Source organism: Erithacus rubecula, assembly GCF_903797595.1.
Source record: "Erithacus rubecula genome assembly, chromosome: 11".
In the NCBI taxonomy this organism is placed as follows: Eukaryota; Metazoa; Chordata; class Aves; order Passeriformes; family Muscicapidae; genus Erithacus; species Erithacus rubecula.
The window spans coordinates 4,535,850-4,541,849 of NC_136663.1; positions in this window are offsets into that span (position 1 = coordinate 4,535,850).

A 6,000-nucleotide genomic window follows, 5' to 3' on the forward strand; every position below is an offset into this window, starting at 1 on the left:
TGGCATCAATTTTCAAAGCCACTTCCAGTATTTTTAGCAGACCTTTGTTCTGGCAGCTCCATATGGTGGCACCCTGATGCTGCCATTTCCATGCTCTTCAGGTAGGTGATTCTAGGTCCAATCATGAATTGAGCACAGTGAAAGGAAAGTTTGGAATGACATTTATTTTTTCAACAAACTCTGTCCTGTTTTTAAATTGAACCCCGTCTTCACAAAGAGTCTTCATCACTTGGTTTGATCTTGGTTTTGCAGAAATTTGCAGTGGGCAACCATCAAGTGTTGCCATCAAGTGTGAACGTGGTTCTTTTATCAAGGCTAAGAATTTAATAACAACTCTGATGCTGCTTTCTATACCTCTTACAGGAGCAGTAATGGAAAAACACTCAATTTTCTTTAACTTTAAAAAACCACAATCCTGGCACAGTTAATTTTACACCTTTTAATCTAACACTTAAGATAATTGTGAAACAGTTATATAAAAAATAAAATATATATAATATATAAATAGAAGACTGTGTGCTGGAGAGCAGCACAGTAATGGAGCTGTAATCTGGGAGCTCCAGATGTGAGAGCAACTGGGAAAGAAAGAGCTGAGGCAGTGGGCTGGTGTTTCCATTAGCTGGAGGAGAGAATCAGGCAGTGCACAGGGAAAGGGAGCTCTGGTCAGCAGTTCCCTGGAGGATTGCAGCTAGCTCCCATCAGCTGTGTTTGGAGAGGTTAATTGAAACCCAAGCACCACAGAGCAGAGAAGCCAGCACGGTAGGAGATACCTCTTTTGAGAGAAGTGTGCTTTGATTAGTCTATTAATGAAAATGCCAAGAGCTTATTATTCTTCTCAATAAACATAATGCAGGGCAGAATTCCAGAGAGAGCAAACAACTGAAAAGCAAAGGAGAGATAAAAGACAATGATAGCAGAAGGACCATTGTGTAAAAATAGGTACAAATAAGACAGTTAAGCTTCTGATAATTCAGGTGGAAGGTCTGCAGTGTGCTTCACTCAGAGCAGAAAAGACAGAAAGCCTGAGTAATTCTAAGAGGGATTTTACTCAATGTATGAGTGAGATATTTGGTGAAACAAAGGTTTATAACAGCACATGACCTGACTTGAGGATGCAGGAGAGTCCTTCTAAACCCATCTGCTCATGAGCTGTTAACCCATCTCCAAGAGGGAAGACCAGGACAACCTCCTTAAAAAGTACATTTATCACTTGAGGAGTCATTTTCTGAGGACCTGACCTAGTATTACTAGGAAATACCAGCAAAGAAAAAGTTTTCTGTGCTCTTTAATATGTGAAATCTATATCTAGTCAATAACAATATAATTCTGATCCTATCTTATAAATCTGACCCTATGTAGTTAATGTGGTGCTGAAGAAAGGAAGAATTTGGAGCTCAGATTCCACCCAACCACTGGTCTCTGGAAGCCCCAGGCAGAGCTGTGTGCATTAAAAGGAGAAGCAATCAGTTAATGAGAAAGAAAGAGAACTCTTACCAGCACCAAATAGTCTCACAACATTTGAGATGCAGCAAATGTTTTTTTTTTTTTTTTTTTCCCCTGCTATTCTTGAAATCCACCCAAACCCTTTTTGTGCAAGCACTAAGAAATGAGCATGTTGAGTCATCAGCTCAGAAAGCAGGTAACAATCCTCTCTCATCATGCTGTGTCTGGTGGGGGCTTCTCCAGTGATTAAGAAAGTAAAGGCTAAAAGAAAACAATTTTTTCTCTGCTTGACTCTTCAGAAGAATATAAAGGCAGGCCACGTAGCTCCATGAAACAAATTTGGCATCTGAGCCAGCACTCACTCTGTGGACACAGCAATGCTATTTAAATTTAGAGTAGGTTGGAAATAAATAAATAAAAGACTCACAAGGTTTTTTTAAATTTTTTTTAAGGGATTAGAGGAGGTTGAACATTGTCAGAGGTGGTGTTTCAGTGACAATGAGAAATGCAGAAGGAGAAAGTAAATAACTGCTGCTGGCAGGAAGAAAATTTCCACTGGGAGCTGATCCGCATGATGAGAATTACATGAACTGTAGCAGAATTCAAGGGGCTACTAAGCTGCAGTAAAAAACATAATAAAGTGACCTGGCAATCAGATGAAAGTGAAACCAGCCCAGGTTGCCACAGTGAAGGTTAAGCAAGCAGCAAACTTAAATGGAGACTTGATGGGAAAGAGAAATCAGGTAGCAAAGGAACCAAAAATGCAGTATATGGAATAAGAGTTGGATTCTGGTTAGAAATTCAGTAACATACTCAGATAAGAAACAGGTAAATGATGCTGCTGTTACTTTTGGATGTATCTCACCCCTGTTGACTAGTATTTCAAGAAGAATTGAAAAGAAAAAGTAAAAATAAGCAATTGGATTTTCTGTTGAGTCTTAATTCATAGTGGGCAGTCTTGCAAGAGGGAGCATTCCCTAGAAAATTTTGCTGCACAAATTCCCTTTAAACTAGAACCAAAAAGGCTGTTTATTCCTGGAGGCATTTGAAGACCTTCCTGCTGGGAAAGAAATAAGGTCCTGCTGCCCAAGGATCAGCCCTGTGACATCTTCCCTCCTCTGACCTTGGGATGAAAAATCACCCACACAAACAGATCAGCCTCTGCTGGATGGAGCTTACCTTAGCTCTTGCTAAACACCCAGCACCAGCATCCAGAACAAAGCTTTCATTGGAAAAAGGAGCTGCAGAGCATGTGAGAGGAGTGAATCCTGTCCTTTCATGAACTGAGAACTTTGGGGTGATACCCCCACCTTTTCCTTTTCTCTGCATGCAAGAAAGGAGTCATCCCTTCTGCCACTTCTATTTATAAATAAACTCAAATTGCTGAGTGCTAAAAAACATAAAAGCAAAGCAAAGTGTTTGGTCAGCCTGGATTTTAAGTGGGATGTGTCATAGCCAGCACTCAGGGCATGTTTAAATATCAGCTTGAAGAACAGCACTTTGCAAAAGTCTGGAATTTTGCTTAGTATTTCTTGTCTACTGTGAAGTCCTTTCCACTGTTTTTCAGCTCAAAATTCTGAATGAAGTTATGCCTTGCAAGCAGCTCTGTAGCCCATTGCAATAACAAGCAGGAAAAAAATCCATCATAATGTTTCTTTAATGCCCCTGGTATCCTTCAGGAAGTGTGTGCAGTAAATACTTACCCTCCACTTAAAAAATAGACAGCAAAAGAGTGAGATCTGTAAATGTCAGCATCATGCTGTGAATCATGTGGTAGCTTTTGCTCACCTTTATAGCATGAGCAGTCTAATAAACCCCTCTGGCCACTCTTTCTCCTCTTAAGTAGCATCATGTGCCATCAGCATGGGACTACAGCAAGAGAAAGAAAAACTTGGTGTGTACAAAGCAGCAGAAATGACCCCAGTGAAATCACTTAATAGAGTAACTGCTTGTGAGTGCTGGGGTATGAGTAACTGCAGCTCTGACCAGCAGACATCTTCTAAATGAAATAACCAATAATCCTTGTGCCAGGGTGTTTCTGGGTAGATGAGGTTTATGGCATTTCCCCAACAGTGCAGAGGAGGGGCAGACTATGATATTCTTCCTCAAATTTCTTTACAATAACCAAATGTTCCCTTGATTTAAATGGGACTGGCTGTTCTTTATGAGGAGGGGGAGGTGGAAAGAGAAAATTCTCTGCTTTTTAAACCTCTGACTTCACATCATACCAAGACTGTATGTTGTATATCAACAGTGTATGTTTATACACTGTGTGTATAAAGCACATAACTAACTCTAGGTTGTGTGACTGCACAACTGAGGTTGCAGAATTGCCTTGAATATTCAGTGCTGCCCTGGCTTAGTAAGGTCTACTTTAGCCCTGGGGTGATTTTGTCAAAAAAAAAAAAAAAAAAAAAAAAAAGAAAATCTGATCAGGACAAGAATTTGGATTGCACATTTGCATCTTCAAATGAAAAAGAAGACAGAAAGGAATGTTGGTTCTATTAAAAAAACCCAAAGGTATTATTTTATCTTCTTTAAGTTGTAAAGCTTAAGTCTGTAGCTGAAGTTTGTTTTGCATGTTTTTAATTCAGTTTGTGTGTGACAGAAGTAAGATGGAGTTGTATTTCTAGCGTAAAGAAAATTTTGGAATACTTCTAAAGAAGCAAAATTGGCCAAATCTGTCAGCACCATGAAATGCTGTCCTCAGCAGCAGAACAGCTCTGTGTCTGTAATTGCCATTGTCTTTTGCTCTTTGGCTCTGCTTGAACCACGAGGTCCTGCTCCTCCAAATTCATTTACAGAATAGGATCATTTTGGAAAATACAAAAGATAATCTATTTCAAAGTTTCTTGCTACTCTTTAGAGACTGCACAACTGTGATAGAGGAGTCTTACCTCTAAAAGCTCCGTGCCACACCCAAAGAGAGAATTGTGGAGTCAATTATTCTTTCCAAACTGCAGTTTTACTGGGGCTTTTAGAAAGGCCAGGGGTTTATTCTGTACCCAGCACCCAGCCCACTGCCTGTTTGCAATTGTGGCTTCCTGAAGTGCACTGAAGTGCAGTGCCCACAGCAGGAGCAGATATTTCACTTTCCCAAAGATGCCACTTCTATCAGCCCACACATCAATAACTCAGGCTGTTGGTCACCCAGGGCTTCAGGAGAGAACTGGAGAGAGGCAGCTGTGCTTCCTGGGGGATGTGTGACCCTTCTCCTGCCTCCCAGCCACGCAGACACTGTGAGCTCCCATTTTGGAAAAGCACTGAGCACCTTTGCCTCCCACCAGCCCTGGGAGTTCAGGCATCAGCCTTGCTCCAGCAGCTGCTCTCTGGGACTAAAGGAGACAGAGCTTCCTCAAATATCCAGCTAATGTTTCTTCCTTGCTAGGGGTTGCTAAGTAGCAGTTTTTGTCAACCTCCTATCTAAGAATATAAATCCTGTGATTTGCTAAGACACTCCTGACGAGAAAATGGCTCTGATTCCCTGAGTGCACAGAAAACTCCAACCCAGTTATTGCTAGGGAAAAAGCATTAACATTAGCATTCACAATCTGGGGAGGAGGAGAGGCTTCTTCCTCATATTTTCTGGAGAATAATTTAAGAATTGCATTAAAACAGTCTAGTCTACATGCAAATTTGATTTTTGACCTTTTGTGCTAATCAACAGCCATGCTCCTAAAAAGCTGTGTACATTATTGCAGAAAGTATGGAGTAGAATTAACTAATATACCTTTAATATGGCTGTAGCAGATTTGAAGGTTATTTCACATATTTTCCTACACAGGGATCAGGATCTGAATCATCAGAAATGCTTCAAGGAGCAATTATTGATGGAGATGATGGTAGAATGTGTAGTATACTGTGGTTATTAAATATAGTGGGTAGTTCTGGTGGCTATGTGGACAAAGGATATGATACATCAGGCCATAAAGATTTGAGAAAATTGCATGTTAAACAATTTAAAATAAACTGTGTACTGTTAAATAATTAGGACTACTTTTATAAAGTATCTAAACCCCATTTGATCTCAGCTCCTGGTGCAGTTTCTGGACATGGGAGGGGCATGTACAGCATGAAGTACCCACTAAAAAGCACAACATGATTCCCACACAGAAGATTCTGCCACCACACATCACACACCAAAGAGAGGTTTTTATATTCACATTTATTCTGGTGCTTCTTATAAAATCCATTACTATATTTCCCCCAGTTCTTTCCCCATATTGTTTTGTTTCTTCTTCCATGGTAGGACTGACTTCTGATTTAGGAAATGAAATAACAATACCATAGACTGTGTTTTTTCATATTCAATTTCTGTAAAGGATCTGTCAGACTGAGGATAAAGTAGAGGAGTGAGGAGGATGGGGAGACTTCTCTGGCCAAAGAAAAGGGCCCTGAGAAACTCCCCAACCAGCCCTTCTCCTCCAGCAAGGATTGTGGACATCACCCTTGAGCTGTCCCAGCCTTCAAGCAAGGGGTGCACCTCAGAAAATTGGCAGTTTTCTAGTTACAGACCTTTCCAAGTTTTTTACCAGTGTTTTTGTTTCTGAAGCCCAC